Source organism: Balearica regulorum, chromosome 6 (assembly GCF_011004875.1).
Source record: "Balearica regulorum gibbericeps isolate bBalReg1 chromosome 6, bBalReg1.pri, whole genome shotgun sequence".
Lineage (NCBI taxonomy): Eukaryota > Metazoa > Chordata > Aves > Gruiformes > Gruidae > Balearica > Balearica regulorum.
Window position 1 is genome coordinate 40,466,297 of NC_046189.1, and position 17,920 is coordinate 40,484,216.

The 17,920-nt window shown below is 37.8% G+C and overlaps 1 protein-coding gene across 8 annotated transcripts in view; it reads left to right on the plus strand.

Moving 5' to 3' along the window:
- The window catches only part of MBD5 (methyl-CpG binding domain protein 5), a 144,648-nt gene that overhangs the window by 69,225 nt on the left and 57,503 nt on the right, over positions 1-17,920 (plus strand). For 6 of the 8 annotated variants that reach the window (XM_075757275.1, XM_075757272.1, XM_075757279.1 and 3 more), the window contains 3 exons: positions 8,654-8,789; positions 12,854-13,029; positions 17,683-17,740. The gene's annotated coding sequence lies outside the window, so the exon portion shown is untranslated. Of the gene's footprint in view, positions 1-8,653; positions 8,790-12,853; positions 13,030-14,079; positions 14,130-17,682; positions 17,741-17,920 lie in introns of all 8 variants that reach the window. The other 2 variants (XM_075757277.1, XM_075757278.1) reach the window with 2 other exon arrangements.

A 17,920-nucleotide genomic window follows, 5' to 3' on the forward strand; every position in this document is an offset into this window, starting at 1 on the left:
AAAACTTTTTATTTGTAGTGATCTGCAGATAAAAAAAAAAGGTTAAAAACCAGACAAACAGCTGGTTTTTAGTGCAAAGGTATCAGTAGCCATTTATGTGATGGTCTGGGAATTACTCTTTTTTTCCTGGTGATTAATAACTGTGTAGCAAAGGTCCTTATTGCCTGCCCGGTAGTTTTGCACCAGCTCTCTTTCACTATTGCAATTGCTGAGTACATGCTTGAGTATCTTTGTTAGGATATCGAACTAAGTATCACAATCTAATTAACTTACCACTATTGGATGATTCTTATGATCAACTTGCTATAGGAGATGTTTAATGCAATGCTTTGTCTATGTCAGCTGTAGCTAATACTGCAATCATCGCCACTGAATTTGATTTATATTTTTTTTCCAATTACAAACCACCGCAATGAGAGAGCCTGCCAGAGAGCGAGGGTGGCCTGCTGTGCCACAAAACACCTCTGATGCCCAAGTCCCAAGGTAGCCCTACCTGCTACCTTCCTAAAACTCTTCCGTTAGTACTTGCAACCTCGCAGCTCACTGAATACAGCGGGATGGTATCCTGCTTTAGGAAATAGGCTTGATTTTGGTCATCCTGATAGTTGTGACATCAGGAAATCCAAACAGTGACCCAGGCTAAGTCTGGCAGCGAGACCATTGCGGATTGCTCGGTCATTTACATGGAAATACTCTCTAATCTTTCATGTGGCTGAAATCTTACGTCTAGGGAGGAGGTTCTTAATGTTGATGGGGAGATGGATGTGCTTCTGGCCACAGGAAGGCAGTGAGACTGCTGAGGTCCAGCCTGCTTCTAGGGAGAACAGTTCCTTAGTGCCAGCCTGGAACAAAGCAGGGAATAGAATCATAGAATCATTTCCGTTGGAAAAGATCTTTAAGATCATGGAGTCCAACCGTTAACCTAACACTGCCAAGTCCACCACTAAACCATGTCCCTAAGCACCACATCTACGTGTCTTTTAAACACCTCCAGGGATGGTGACTAAATCACTTCTCTGGGCAGCCTGTTCAGTGTTTGACAACCCTTTTGGTGAAGAAATTTTTCCTAATATCCCGTCTAAACCTCCCTGGCACAACCTGAGGCCATTTCCTCTTGTCCTAATAGGTGTGGATTAGGAGAACTGTCCTCATTCTTGCTTTACATGCCCAAACTACCAGCTTAGGTATTTGTCTATTTTTAGATTTTTAACTGAAAAAGTCTTATGTGACTAGAAATGCTTCCATATCCATCGCTTGCTTAAACCAGCCTATGACCATACCTGTCAGTGATGTTCTCCGCCAGCTCTCTCTAGTTAGCTCTAAATGTCATCAGCAGCCTCCCTGGAGGAAGGTGCCTGCTTTCCATATTGTGCTTCTCAAAACTAGGTGAGGGCTGAGGAGATACACTGGGACAAGTTTTCCCCTGATGAGGCTCCACAGAGAGATACTAAAGAAATGGAGAATCATATCTGGGGGATGAGTAGCGAGAGACAGCAATTTCAGCTGGTGTCAGGGTGAGGTGTGGGTGAGGTGTGTTACCATGTTTAGGAGAGGACTTGAGCATGAGATGAGGAAGAGTTTCAGGACTGTATTAAGCCCAGGTTGTCTACTTGATGTGTGTGTGGGATTGGATCCAAGAGCGAAAGTGTGGTGAGGAGGAAGGAAAAGGAGTGAGAGCCAGCAATGTGCCCTTGTGGCCAAGAAGGCCAGTGATGTCTGGGGGCACATTAAGAAGAGTGTGGCCAGCAGGTTGAGGGAGATTATCCTCCCTCTCTACTCTGCCCTGGTGAGGCTGCATCTGGAATTCTGTGTCCAGTTCTGGGCTCCCCAGTTCAAGAAAGAGAACTACTGGAGAGAGTCCAGTGGAGGGCTACGAGGATGATGAGGGGACTGGGGCATCTCTTGTATGAGGAAAGGCTGAGAGAGCTGGGTCTGTTTAGCCTGGAGAAGACTGAGAGGGGATCTTATTAATGCTTATAAATATCTATAGGGTGGATGTCTATAGAGGATGGGGCCAGACTCTCTTCAATGGTGCCCAGTGGCAGGACAAGGGACAATGAGCACAAACTGGAACACAGGAAGTTCCATCTAAATATGAGGAAAAACTTGTTTACTCTGAGGGTGACTGAGCACTGGAACAGGGAGGTTGTAGAGTCTCCTTCTCTGGAGATATTCAAAACCCACCTGGAGATCCTGTGCAACCTTCTCTAGGTGATCCTGCTGTAGCAGGGGGGTTGGACTAGATCATCGCCAGAGGTCCCTTCCAACCCCTGCCAGTCTGGGATTCTGTGAAAGTTGTTGGTGAGAGGGGAGACATGCAAGAGGATACTTTACTCCCATGTCAGAAACAATCTGGAGTAACTGAGTTGTACCCACCAAGCTCCATGTGTTCTGTAGACATCCCTTCATCACGTGCCCAAGAGCAAGGTTCTCATGGCCTGTCCAGCACGACCTTCTCAGCGTCAGGAGCTGGAAGGGTTCTGGCAGGTTTGCAGTGCTGCTGCTGTCCTGCTTGGCAGGAACCTTCCTGGGGGCAGTCCGGAGTTTGCATTTATGACTGGCTTTCTCATTGCCCTCAGGATGTTTCTGGGCACTGTAGTCATCGGCTATTGTCCAATTACTTTTCTGTGGGGAAAAAAAAAGTCAAAAAATTTTGCTTTAGTAATAATCAGATTTAAATTATGTTTTCCTCTACTGCCAGCTTTCTGTGCCTGTTTATTTGATTCTTGGATTAGTATTTGGTTTTCTTTTGTATATGTTATATAATGTGCATATTATGTATTTATATACAACATTATATAGATATTAATATTTTTGTATTTCAGTGTGGGTTGGTGTTCAAAGTGGGCTTTCAGGAAAAATGCAGCTCTGTCAAATTCTACAGCAAGGATAATTATTTTTATGATCACAGTAGTGGCCAGAACAATACATGATGTATGTATCAATAATGGCCTGAGGTCACCATAAAGCTTCCAAATTGGTAAACTCATTAAGGCATCATGAGGTCTTAGATATGTTTATATATTAACTACTGTCTCAGGCATTTTTCTCATCTCTGGCCTTTTCACAAACTCATAAGGCTTCAGAAAACCTTGCAACAAAGAAGTGAGTTTTATTAGCCTTGTAAGAGGATGGGTACTGTTTTCCCCAATGACATTTGGTACGTTTGTCATTAAAGCAGCTTAATAACATTTCACATGTCTGTTTGGCCTTAATGCTACTTGCAGCAGGTGAAAAATCAGAGGAATGTTAGATGATTTAGTAGCATGGTACTTAGAAATACTGTAAAAACCAACTTGATAAAATTCTATCAAAGCTTTCTGAAAAATCATGCGATCCTAGGCTAAATTTTTAGAGAATTTTGATCTCTATCTAGGAACAAATAAGATGGAGATTTTTTAAATTATCAAATAGAGTCAAATACTAGGGCATTTTATATAAATATAGACTCAGTAGCGATCCAATGTGAATTATATTAAACTCAGTGGAAAACCATCTATTAACCTTAGCAAGAACAGAATTAGAATTCCAGAAACTGAATTCTACTTTAGGAGTCCTGTGTCAGGGGATTATTAAAATACCATTCTGATACTTTATGAATGAATTGGACAATTAGTAGTGCTAATTAGTGGCAACGTCAGTTTGAAAGAACTACTTAGAGGAAACTCAGTGATGAATATTCCTTGATGGTGAAGGAGGTGGCCTTCGTCAGCAGCAGGGCACGTGCTGGGTAGTGCAATGAAATTCCTTCACTATGTAAATTCATTTTGAAGTTTCTCAGCCTTTCCAGTTTCAAGCCGGATACTTGCTGTAGTACGCACTGTCCGGGCTTAAGTGTGAGTGCTACAGTGAAGTTGGTCACGTCACTAAATAAGCAAAGAGTAAAGCTCAACATGTTAAAACCATTGGCACTACAGTCAGTAGTGGTTAAAGCTAGTCCCTGACCTTCCTTCAGGTACCTCCTCTTTAAAACGTTTGCTCGCGAGAGGATTGTGAAGCAGCAACCTTTTCTGATATTTTCTTCTCTTTTTTTTCTTAGCTTCTTTAAGAATTTCCAATTATCTCATACCAGAGCAGTAACAACCAAAAAAAACCTTTGTATGTGATGGTGTTCATGTACCTGGGTGGGGTGATTCCTTTCTATGTGAACTTGAGAGGTACCACATAATATTTCAGATTTAGGAGAAAACGGATTTCTCTGCCACCGGCATGGGTTGTAGCCTGAGTCCGGACCAGAAGAAAACTGATGCAGAGAGTCTGTGCTGGACCCCAGGCACTGAGTCCTCGATGCCGTGGCAGCGTTTGGCCTACATGAGAGTTGAAAATAATCAAGATTTGCCAGTTACGGAGAATTGTGCCAAGAATTTTTAAATAAGGAATAACACAGTTTAGAAAAGTTTATGTTCTTTTCGTTTGGGAGGATTTAATTTTAAACAATGGCATAATATCATGTCTAAAAGAAGGCATTTTATTATGTGATGATAAAGTGTCATGAGGCAAAAATATAAACTGTTGGTGTGCTTGCTGCATTAAATTTCTTCTTTCCTAATGAGTTTGAGGCTTTGGATAACAATTTAATCTTAAAGTCCAGGTATCCTTTTCTTCTGCTTCTTACGCTGTTGGTATATTTATTCAAATATTTATACAGTGTTTCTCTGCTTATGCCGCGTTCTTAGAGGAATGGAAAAGCTTACAGTCTTGGTGTCAACACAAATATTTTTATATAAAATAGTCTGAATCATAACCGGTGGGTTCACTTAGGTCTTATCTGTGAAAGAAGAGCTCCAGCACGGCGTGAAAGCACACGAGCAGCTGGAGGGACGGCAGGAAAGCTGGGCAGGAGGAAAGGCTGCTTCAGCTGTCTTCAGGGCAACGTTTGTGTGTTGCCTTATCCGTGGCAAGCATTGCAAAAAGAATGTGTCTTAATGTAAAGAAAATGCATATAACGTTTGTTATTGGCCTTTAGGCAATTTGTAAATATGCTTTTGAGACTCTGTTTCTGCAAGTTGTATACATTGTGAAGCACAGGAGAGGTTAAAATTCATAATCTAGGACTACTGACCCCACTGTCAAATTCTCCTTATTAGTTTCTGATATCAAGATATGATGCAACAAACAAATGAAGCCATGTACAAATTCTTTCTTTTCATGTGAGGGAAAGAAAAGGGTCTGTGTGCACTTGCCAATGGTGGAAACAACATTCCTAGCAAAAGGAAAAGATTTTTTCTTTTTTGTCTTTAAAAAAAAAAAAAAAGTGTATGATAGTTGGCAAGTTTTGTCGTGGATCTTTCTGTCGGTGGATGACATCTGAGTTTGCAGTTGGTCCGGAGGGGATGCCTGGGGTGGGAAGAGGGTTATTTCTCTCTCCTGTTGGGGTTATTTTACCACATGTGTTCTCTTTGGGGTGTTTGTATTTGGTGTGTTAAGGCTTTGTGTTAGCCATAGAAATCAAGAAGAAAATGGATTAACGTTGTCCTCTCCTCGTTAGAGTGGCTCTTGTGCTGATAGCTGGCTCTTACGCACCTTTTGAAATACCACTGTGGTTCAGGTAGAGACAGCTACAGACAGACGTTTGGTTATATGTTAGTGTACAGTAGTAATGAGTAAAGAAATTTTTTGACTAATTCATTCTTTTGTACCACTAAAAACATTTGTTTAGGGGAAAAAAAAAAAGGAGGGGAAAAGACAAATTGGTATTATACAGAACTGAAAGTATTTGCTTATCATCTCTGTTCTCATCAGTATCACAGTTATCACTTTATTAAATTAAAGATCAATGAAGGAGAAAAGTAGATTACATTTCCATTGTGAGCTAGAAAATAGAAATGCATGTACTACAGGTATGCAAAGTAGCTAATGGAAATAAATCACAACTTTTTAAAACGCTGTGTTACAGATGAATGCAAATAAATTTTAAATTATTCATTAATTTTTAATTCTAAGATGTTTTCACAAACGTAAAATAAATTGGAACGCATGATTATTTGAGAGAGCCTTTAGTTTCCATACCTTACAGGTCCAAGTCTCAAGTATTAACTTTATCAAAATATCAAGAACAAGGAAGCAGAAAACATATCACTGTTTAATGTACAAAATACAGGCAAATGCTTGCCATAGCAACCGGTAGTTAGGTACGAGGAGTGCTGTGGTACATGGGCCTGCACTGTGCTTACCTCTTTATTACCCAGGGTTGTACTTGGCAGTGATTTTCTTTATGGTCGGAAACTGATCTATTTGTCAATTTGATTGTTTTCGTTCAGTTTTTAAATTGCCGGGTGAAGATTGCATGTATGCTGTTTCTGAATAGTGGCGTGCACCTTTCCTGTCAAAACCAAGGCTTTCTGTAAAATAAAAGTCTTTTCATGGTTGTAAGATACGTTATTAGTACTTGTCACTTTCTTTATGAAAGTATCAGATATGTAGGATTTATAGGATCGAGACTATTGACTAAATTGATGTCTCTGATTTTCTCCTCTTGCAAATTAAAACTCCATTTCTTCTTTTCTTTCCCCTGTAACTGGAGACAAAAAAATTAGATAGCATCCCTTTTTACCTCTTCGCTGTTCAAAGCTGCATCCACTCAAATGACACCGTTGCCAAATCTGTGAAAAATGTTAGTATGTTAGCCTTATAGCTATATATCAAATACATAAAACAAATATGTTAGTATGTTAGCCTTACAGCTATATATCACATACGTAAAACAAATGTGTTAGTATGTTAGTCTTGTAGCTATAGCTAATTTTTAAACTAGCTTCTCTGAAAGACCTGCCTGTTGTTAACGTATTTCTTTTAGCTTTGATGTTTTTCACTTGGTATATTGTGGTGTTAGGCAGTTAAAATGCATTTTTGAAGTTATATTAATATGGCCAACTTGTTGTCTTGGAAAAGAACAGTACATTTGGAAAAGACCATATGTTCATGCAAAGGTAGTCTTGGAAGGTAGAATATTTGCTTCTTATTTTCTGATGTCATCCGTTACGTTTTACCTTCATTTTCTCCAGATACCATGTATTCCAAATGTTCAGATAACAGATGTGAATTCTAATCAGTAAGGAAGCAAGATTATTCTTTCCAACAGCTTTATGGTGACTTTAGTCAGGTACTCAGAAGAGATTTTTCTATTTTTTTAGACATGCCTACCTGCTCTTTGGTATTATAACAGTTAAAATTTAGAATTAGGACCATACATTTGAAAAAGTAGACAGCTAAATATTATGTTTATTTAAACAATGAAATATACTGAGGTCCTATGAAAACAGGAGGTGAGGAGATATTTTTAATACTGCAGTACTCTAAAATAAAATAAATGAGCAAACATACTGAACTTCCCCAAGCACTTTGGTCTGGCACTGAACCCACCTCGGGTTATTCATTCCTGTACATGTGCTGCTCCTTCCTTAGCGTCTAGTCCAGCACAAGCATCCCTCCAGCCACAGAGATTAGGGGAACCGATCTAGGTTAAGACTAATCCAGCAGAAATACACAAATCGGCTCCCTTATCGGAATTAACTGGACCAGCGTTGGCCGCTGCGGAGGAGAGGGAGCAGCGCCGAACTGCAGCGCCTGGCCTCGGGCAGGAGGAGCCTTTTAGCAGAGGGTTGAGTTGTGCCCTCTAACATTGAGTAAGGAGCTACGTATAGGGGATTTCCTCCTTGAGAAGGGTCCCAGGAAAATGAAGAAATAAGGAAAAAATCTGGTGGCCCCATAGTTTTCAGGCTTTCTGCTGAGGAGCTACCAGAGCCCTGATTTAAGCCAGGTCTTCTGAATTGACTGAGGTTCCAGGTCTGCATTGGGGAAACTTGAAAATTCTGTGATCCCTGTAGTTAGTCCAAGCCTAATCATGCAAAGATATTTTCACCAGCTGTTTAAGCTGGTTATAAGAATAAAATTAAATACAAGGCTCTGCTTAGGCTGAGTTCATGATTCTTCATCACACGTTCAAGTCACAGAATTAGTTGTAGCTGTGTTTGTTTTAGATGAAAAATCTACAAGGCGTTCTAGGGGAAAATGCCTCCAAGTCTAAAACCTACTTTCAATGGTATCTAAGCTACTTTGGGATTTTTATACCTGATTTCTAGATATGTGTATGTGTGTGAGTATACATACCTCTCTCTATATATACATAAATCAGATATAAAAAAGCAAAACTGGACATCTTTTTTTACAGTATTAGTTCTCTGAAGTTTTAGGGTAGATCTTCTCAAGAATATCTCATTAAAAAGTCCTTTTATCCATTCTCCAGTGTGTAGCCTCTATTTCTATCACCTTAAATTCTGTGGAAGTGTAAAGCAGTGGAGGATGTATCCAGAGTCGGACCCTGTCCTCACACAGTAGAGTATTCTGATTTTGTGTTCATGGTCAATGAAGAGAGATCCTTCCAGAGGGCAGTTCAGAATACACCTGTATGCAGGATCAGATTAGGTAAATTTATCTTAAATCACACTTTGGACTCTGCCTTTCTTTACTGACTACTGAGAGCACCTAGGTAAACTCCCCAGTTTTGTTCAGTGTTTGCTTTTCTGCATGCACCCGTGGTTTTTGTGTTGCGAAGCAGTCTGTTAGACAAGCCACGCAGTCTACGTGAAGCGCAGGTATTGACAGCTTGTCTTTCTGCATTTCTTGTTTTAGTACAACGTGTATTTTATTGCAGGAAGAAGAGGCTTTATCGCAACAAAACAGGCAAAGAAACATAGACTTGAAGAAACAACACTTCCCTAATTCTTTCCAAAAGTTCAGAGACCCACCAAAACCTGGTAGATTACCTCTACCAGTCTTCCTGATTTGAGGTAGGTGAATTCTCCCTTTGCCACTCTTTCTCTTCCTGTCTATCCATATATGTATGGGTAGTAAACACAGTGATTTCAAATTTTAAAATTGTTTCTTCTGTTTTCTTTGATGTGTCACAAAATAACGGTGGGCATTCAGTAGGCTGGTGTTATTGGCAGTGTTGTTTATCTGGTGGTAATGCAGTGCCTCCACTAGAAATTAATGATATTGGGGTTTATTTTTAAATATTTTTAGTGTTATGGGAGAATATGCAATTACTAAACATCATTTTGTGTGACTTTTCCACTTAACAAAATAAAAATAGCAATTATTGAAAATAAAATCAGGCAAAATCAGACCGGATGCTTCTAAACAGGTCTCTGAGGTTTTGCCAGACTTTTTTAGCGTGGAGTCCACGGCTCTGATTTGTAATAAACTCTTTTGGAGGAGCATTTTTCAGTTATGCTGCAGGGTAAATGGGAAGAATAACCTGAGAAACAGCCAATAATCAAGTTGATTGGTTTAGAAGAAATAAATTTCAAACCTACCTGAAGAAGAAAGAGAACTGGCTGACTGCCATTCTCTTTCACTACTCATTTGTGACAGCGCACAATTGGAAAGTTATTGAGTTTGTTTCTGTTACTGGAAGATCATTTTTTGGCATTTTTCATTTTTTCTTATGAAAAGTAGAGTATCTTTAATTTTAGATACATCAAATACCATAGTTGTAAGAATATTGTATGTATCTGAAGAGATTAGATGGGGACAGGATTTTTTTAATCTGTTAGCACAGACTTGTTATGTAAATAGAAAGCTCACAAAGCAAACCAGACAGCACATGCACTGAAAAAACAGATGTCTCTTCCCCAGAAATACATTCACCATTAGATTCCTGCAACTTGGTGAGAACTCATTGGGAAGTTGATCGTTATGGATATGTATGCAATCAAAAAATAAACATATTGTAGTCACTAAGTCCTGTACTGATCTCTGAATGATAAAAATAAACTGGTCTTTTCACACCTTGCACGGTGCTGTTTAATAACAGCTAGGACAGTCTGTGACAATCACCTTCTTATGTTAAATAGCAGACTTCAGCAGTATAAGTGCTTTTTTCAAAGTCAACTGTCCGTTTTTTTAATTGAAAAAAAATCCTTTGTGATTTTTTAGAAATGCTTATTGTCGGTTCTTTATCGCAATAATTGGTAGTTCCTAATAAAGGAAGATAAAAGGATTAAAAGGGGAAGGAGCACGAGACTTTCAGGAGAGGAAGAGCAATGCAGAGCCTATAGAATTAGCCATGAAAATTCTCTTGACTTGCCACATAGGAGCCTTTTGTTTGTCACCTGTAGTCTGTGCTTGGTATTTATAGAACTGTATTCTGTAGCTGGTCATCTGTCTCTGTGATGTTAGTAAGTTTGGAAATGGCATATGCATAATCAAGGGGATGTCTATTTTTTCAGCAGAAACTTTACATCTTTGCTTACATGTTTCTGTATACTCAGCATGGACAATTTTTGTCGTCAATTTGTTGTTACTCTTTTATTTAGACATTGCAAGTTAAAAATCAGGTTATTTATTTGAATTCATTTTAATAACACTTTTCTGTCGATTTCTTGAGGCCTTTATTAGAAGCTTCTTTTACTGATGCTACTTCAATCCTTAGTACTGTCCACGTGACTTAGTTATTTTAAGCCCTAGTATGACTTAGGTTTCATTCCTGGGCTATTTCATCCATCTATTGAAATTGTTTCCAGTAAATTAGTTTTACAGTGTTTGCTGTCATTAGCATTACACAGTCAAGGGAAGTTCTTCATAAAAATGTCTCTTATCGATACCTTTCAATGTGTTTAAACATTAATAAATAATTTTATGTGAAGAATGTAATATCCATAGTGAAATTACGATCTAAAATATATTTGTATGCAAATTCTTTAATGGTAGGTTATATCATCTGTTTTGTTACTGTAAAGATAAGCTATGTTGTGAAGCCATGGATTCTTATTTATCTATAATTTTGTGAATATACTCTGTAGAATGTTCATTCTTTGAAATATTTCATGCAGCTTAGATACAGCAGAAACAAGTTAAAAATTTCTGTCATTTCTACAACTGAAGAAGAAATTTTTATGATTAAATTATGCTATTTATACATTAGATTTTAAGATTTAGAATTTCTGGGGTAATTTAGAAAACATGGGCATTCAGTTTCTTGATAAGCTGAAGCCCATTGGTAAGAGCTCAGTCTTGTGAGTCCTGCGGATAACCCAAGTCCATTGAATACCCCAATTCTTCACCTGCTAAAATGCAGGTTTTTTTTTTTCAGTCATGTATGTTCAGTATTTAGAGCCCTATGACTCCTCGCATTAATAAACTCACAGTTTTGTCTGTTCCACAAAGTTGTTTAACCCTTTCAAGTAAGGGGAAGAGGCTTTATTTTACTAATAGCAATAATATTAATTTTGTTGTTATGGTTTTTGTTGTTTTTTTTTTTTTATTTTAATAATTTTAATAATATCCATGCACTGGATGTAGCTTGTTTAGTATTCTAGATACATAAAAAATTCAGCATTAAGAACAGGTAAACCCTGTAATGTTCAGGACTATTAAATGTATAATGCTTAAACACAGAAGCTGTCTAGTGCCCCAGTCTTTAAGAAAATCTAAGCATATATTCGTAATTTTATAGAGGCATAATTTTCAAAGTGATATGGGTTGAGGAAGAGCTTTAGTGAGTTAATAATTTTTCTTCTAAGTAGTTTGCACATGAAAAAACTGTTTGCTGCAAGGCTCTGCTGGGTTGGCAAATGCAGGCTGAAACAGCCTGGCCCCTTTGGTACTCATTTTTACAAAATGCTGTGCCCCGATTTTGCCCTTTAATTGGGAAGATGCTGATCAACTGATAACTCAGTTGAATTAGCGGTGCTAATAAAGTCAGTGAAAGCCAAACAGCAGGTCATCACCAAGAAAGCAAAAAAGTTTTGCTCATAAACTTAACTAAGATATTTTAATAATCATAGTAAATGCTGTATTTGGTATTTGCAGCCGATGTACTTTGTGACTTATGGGCTTATACCCTGTTTTTTTGGCTTACCTGAAATTTTTTGTTCACATTTTTTGTCAATGGGTTTTCTGTTTGGGGAGAAGGTTTTAACAACAACCAAGCCCTTTACTGTGATGACAAATGGCTTTAAAAGAGATTCCAAATACATGAACTCAAAAAGCACTGATTGGATGTGTAACATCTATTTTAATCAAAGATTTATTTTTTTAAAAAAATGTAAAATCCCCAATAATTCTGAATTTGTTAAATGTGTATTTTTAACCCCTAACTGTGCCCTTACTCAGTCCACAGGCTTTTTTAAAGGCCTGCATTAACTCTTTTGGATATGTCTTTAACCTAATGAGCTCCAATCCATTTCACCTCTAAAAGAACTAATTAATTGACTTAAAGTCCTGCAAAGACTGTTAACTCCTTTCAGCGTCAGGGAAATTGAAGCTGGCACAATCAAAGCCTAACTAACTCTGAGCCGCTGCAGGTACATTCGGGTGGTGATTCTGAAGGAAACAGCTCAAGAAGAGGCAGAAGTTACAGAATAACCCAGGTTCTGTTTCAGCTGGGGGGTCACCAGTGTCCGTGTACCTGTGCAAAGACTGATTTAATAGCTCGTCAGCGATACCGGTGGAACCTTTTACATAACCAAGGCTGTTTGCAGTATTGTAACTCTTTAAAGCCCAGACTTCTCGCCTTTGTAGTCGAAGGTTTTTAGCACGCATCAGTACAACTCAAGTTGTCTGAAGATGTGACCTTTTTTTGTATGCATATTAGTTCCATCATAAAAATCCATCTACTCATTTTAATAGAAAACTACTCGCTCTTCCGGACAGTGAACCACCATATTGTAGTAAAAGGTATCTTTTTTTATCAGTTCCAGTCAGAGCCACCCTACCCTTCTTTCAAAGCAAATATTATTAGAGTTTATACTAAAAAGTGATTGGATAAGAGCTTAGACAGCAATCAAGAAAAGTGAAATAAAACCATTTGGCTCATTCTTTAATTTAAATCACGCAACTGTCTCAACAGATGTAACGTGGGGTGCGAGAGTTCCTCAGATGAGGGGTGTAGTAAGACAAGGAGCCAGCCTCAATGGACATAGCCCATTATCGAGATCTAAAGCAAAACTGAAAGTGCATCAAGAATTTTCAGAAGCCTAAAGATCCCCAAGGTAACTAGAAGCAAGACCATGAGGAGTAATGTAGGTAAGTATTCAAAAGTAAATCGATGCACTTGTTAAGCTGAGAAACTTTTGATTTTATTTCGATAGTTTTATGCTATGATAGTAAAGTTTGTTACAAAATGAATTTCAAGTAGTATAATACAAAAGATTTGAGCCAACGTTAAACTAATCAGAGGAACAGCAGACATCTTCGACATTTAATGGTGCTGAAGTCGAAAAGTAAACAATTTAGCAATTCATATCTTGTACAAAGATAGACAGTGCACCCATACGTGGACCTTTTTGATAACAGAACAAAGAAGAAAAAAGCATTGTTGACCTAGATTTAACGGATTCTATTAAAACAGCATACGAAGAACAATATTTTAGTGGTAAGAAAATTACCATTTTGTGACAGTGTGATTCATATGGAGTATTAGTCATAATTGGTAGTAATATATTTTGACATAATTAAACAATAGAACTCCCGTTATCTGTATCAGAAAATATGCAGTACCATTCTTGACCTAGATTATATTGTAGTAGCAAAGCGTAGCTGCCTTGCCCTGAGATGAAGCCAGAACTTTACAGTAAAACGTAAAATGAAATGCTCTTATTCGTGTACATTTTCATAATCAAAATATAAGGTTATACCGTGTCAACAACCAGCAGATGGAGAAAAAGAACGTCCTAGGAAGCTCAAAGAACACACTAGGAAACTGAGCTATAAATACCAGGCTAATTCCATAGCTTTAAGATTTCTCCAAAGCTTTTTTAAATCCCTCCAGAAAAGACTGAAGAGATCCCTAATCTGAAGTGCCCCAGTTGAAGAAATGTGTACATTTTTATTTTTAAATAAAATTATGTTAATCTACAATAGATTGTTTGGACATCTTAATGAGTCAGTGTAGTATCTGTACTATATTTGTTGCTTCAAAATAACGTTTTTAAAGACATCGGTACATTTTCATTCTTATCAGTACTTTCTTCAGAGGAAATACAGAATTCTGTCTGATCACCTCTGAACTAGTATGTATAGTATTCCCATAGAATATTTGATGTTCACAACTCATTTTGAATCTCTATTTTTTAGAGAGCTGCCCCTTTCAGTAGAGAGAGCTAACAGAACAGCAATCTTCTTGGGTAGGATTTTATGAACATTTGGAAGATCTTTTGATTTTTTTTTTCCTTTGCATTTGTAAATTATACCTATGGAATCTAACATTGTGGCTATATTTAGAAATATTTGTTTTTCTGGCTTCCATACTTCATATTCTAAATTCTTGAAAGCAGGCTTTCAGATTTCGTGCCATTCCGAGGAGGATGTTATTCTCATGTTGTAATTGAATTTGGTGAATCTGTGATGTGAACAGGTTCTAAGACAAGTGTCTGTAAGAAAACGTGGATCGTGAGATAAGTGAATTGTTGAGTCTATAAGTGAAGGGATTCTTTTCTCCGTAATGATGGATGAAAATATGTATAAACTTGTATTACTGAAGCACTGTGTAATGTTTCCTGTGGAAGTTAGCAAAAGTTAGCTGGGGATGTCATGAGACAGAATTACCATGTAACCGTAGGGTGATAGCAGTTGGAAGGGATATCTGGAGGTCATACAGAATGGCTGAGGTTGGAGGGACCTCTGGAGGTCATCGTGTCCAACCCCCCTGGTCAAGCAGGATCACCTAGAGCCAGTTGCCCAGGATCATGTCCAGGTAGTTTTTTAGGATCTCCATGGATGGAGACTGCACCACGTCTCTGGGCAACCTGTGCCAGTGCTCCATCGCTCTCACAGTAAAAAAGTTTTTCCTGATGTTCAGGGGGAACCTCCTGTCTTTCCGTCTGTGCCCGTTACCTGTGTCCTGTCACTCGACATCAAAGCCTGGCCCCTTCTTCTTTGCACCCTTCTTTCAGGTGTTCATATGCATTGAGAAGATCCTCCTAGTGCCTTAATTTTCCTAGTATGTATTCAAAACTTTCCATGTTGCACATGTGTCTGCTGCTTGCCCTTTAACTGTGGACGTCAGAGGAGATTCTGGCTCCATTGTCTCCATAACTACATGCAAGACAGTTGAAGACAATAGTAAGATTTCCCCTTCACCTTCTTTTCTTGAGCTTCTCCTTCCATAAGAATCTCTTCGCTCCTTAGAAATGTCTCTTTCTTTCTTCACTCATGTTTTGCTTGAGAAAATACATTAAAAATAATACCTTTTTCAGAAATGTCTGACTTTTCATCACATGTTCCTTCTATAAGAGGAAGACAATTGGAGAGCTTGAAAAAAGTAAAAATCACAAATCTTCATATCTAGAGTGCTGGGAATTTTTACAAACAGTGTATAGTTCTGGTGCCTGACACAGGACTTGGTATGTGCTCGCTGTCAGTGAGACCTTAGGTAGAATGTATTTCGTAGGATGCTGCCCTGCAAAGAAAATGCGCACTAGCCAGAAGAAGGCAAAGCAGAGAAACAAGCTAGTGACAGATTTAGAAAGCACGACTGTTAAAGAACAGCTGAAAGGATTGGGTTTGTTTATTCTAGGAAAAAAGAGAACACTGTAGGATGGGCATAAGGCTTTAAAAAGATAAGTGGTTTTTATAAAAGCAATGGTGGCAGTTGCTTTGTAGATTTAAAAAAAAATTAATTTGCAGGAAGGATAATTTAGGATAAACGTAAAGAGAAAACAGTGCCAACGGTTTTGTTTCACCTCATATCTGACTGCAAATATGGATGGAAAACTGGGCTATTTTACCTATAACTGTCATGAAATCTATGATAGGAAATTTTTAAAAAGGCATAAAGCAGCAGCGTTCAGAGGCGATCTTGGTAATTTTGACCTTCCGCCACTGGCAGTGGGCTGAGTGGATTGCTCTCCCTTTTCAGATCCTCAGTTTCTGTAATTCTGTCACTTTAATTGTAGGATTAACTTTGTTTTATTTCCCTGCAAATTTTTTCTTATTGTTAATATACTTCAGTTTGAGGTATATGATATTTAAAGTTTTTACTTATGGAAGTTCTCATTACAACAAAATGAACCAAAGGACCTTTTTTCTTAAATAAAATGCTTTGAAATGCTTTGAAAAGCTCTTATTTAAAATTGAGTGAAATTCAGGTTCGTCAGCCTTTGGAAGCTTGCCACTGATTTCCTTGAATTCAGATTTCCATTGAGATGGTAGACTGAAGTATAATGTAAGAAATAAATACATGCAAAACAAATGTGGGAAGCTATGGTACCTGTCTGTAGCTTGAATTCATATTTCTTAGATTTTTCTGCCAAGAGTTTATGGCATTTGTTCACAACACTAATGGCTTTGTTTATGGAAGTTTCTTTGTGACTGAATATATTTGTGTTCGTAAATTAATTTCTTTTGATCAAGCTTTAAGTAAGTCGTGATGAAGAGCTGACTAAAAGGTTCTTTGCCCACATTTTTTCCAATAGCTCACTATTTGGAGCATTGTGCCAGAACACGCTAAATATCTGTGTTACGAACCTACCGTCTGCACTTCCAGAGACATTTTTCAAGCCTATTCAGAGAATAAAGGACTGTTTGAGTTTTAACAGAGTATCTGGCACAACACGTTGTCCTTCAATTGGGATGAAGTCGTGCGTTTTCTAGGTTCTCATTTTTTTTTGGAGCTTTGTTCTTAAACTCTTGCATGTACTGCATCCTTAAAGGGAGACATGGTTTAATTTCTGGGTGCCTGTGGTCCTCACTCTCATTTTTCTTTCCTCTGCTTTGACAAGCTGGTGCAATTCTCTTTTACTTGTCAAGCTTGAATGTGATTCACCCTTTTGTTTAGTTCCTTCTGAAGAGAATCAAACCTTTTTTGTCTAGCTTAGCGTATGCGCAGTCTATTGCACAAGCAGTAAAATCAGGTTTTATAGTGCATCAAGTGAGCAAAGCCATGGATACCTGGCAGGACAGAGTTGAGCATCGTTACCAGGTACCATCTTGCTCTACATTAAGCCTAACGATGTCGTGTTTGGATGGCAAAACACCTCCGAGGAGACTTTCACAACCCCTGTACTGAAGTAGAGAATAGAATGCTTTTTATTATCATAAAAACAAATGTTTCATTTTCTAGGAGCCAGACTGCAGTCTTCACAGTTTATTGGACAATGAAATTTATCTTTATTAAGGTGTCAGTGTGAATACGTCTGATAATTGTTATAGAAAAATTCAACCCAAAAATACACAGACACTAACATTTAGATACTTACTTTGCTCATTTTAGTAGGCTAAAAATACCTTGGCTTTCTTAACAGTAAATCTCTGAGTGAAGGGGATGGGATAGCCAGGCAGGAAACAGCTTTTTCACTCATGAAGCACAAAATATTTGGAACTAGTGACGTACGTATGCTCGAGAACTTTATCATCTTTGTTGCCAGAATACGGATTAAACTTTAGCAGAGTAAATTTTTAAAAAAGAAGTTGTACATTAGCATTTTCTTAAATACTAGGTTATTTTTTTTCTGTGCTCCTAATGTTTTATGGAAATGAAGTGTGTACAAAATATGAAATGGAAACAGTTATTCCAGAGTTTCAAAGGAGGAATAATATTTAAGAAACCTCTCTGATTAAGTGTTTATAAATATGAAGAAATAGTTAAGAATCATTAAATATTGAAATCTTAACATCATAAGTGGACCGTATTGCTTACTATTGCTTATCTTCTGTTTCAACTGATTCTTTATTTTTCAGCTTGGAATGAACAAGATGAACGTATCCACCTTCAATCTAACGCTTAACGAGGAAAAAGGTCAGGCTTTTTTTTTTTTAAATCCTATGCCATACTGTTAATTAGTATATTAAAATACTTCATATTTGCATTACTTATTTCATATATCTTAAATAACAAACCACATGTGAAGTTTTAAGATGAGGGTGAGAGAGAGTATTTTTAAATTGAATGGTGTATTCATAAAACAGCTGACTCAGA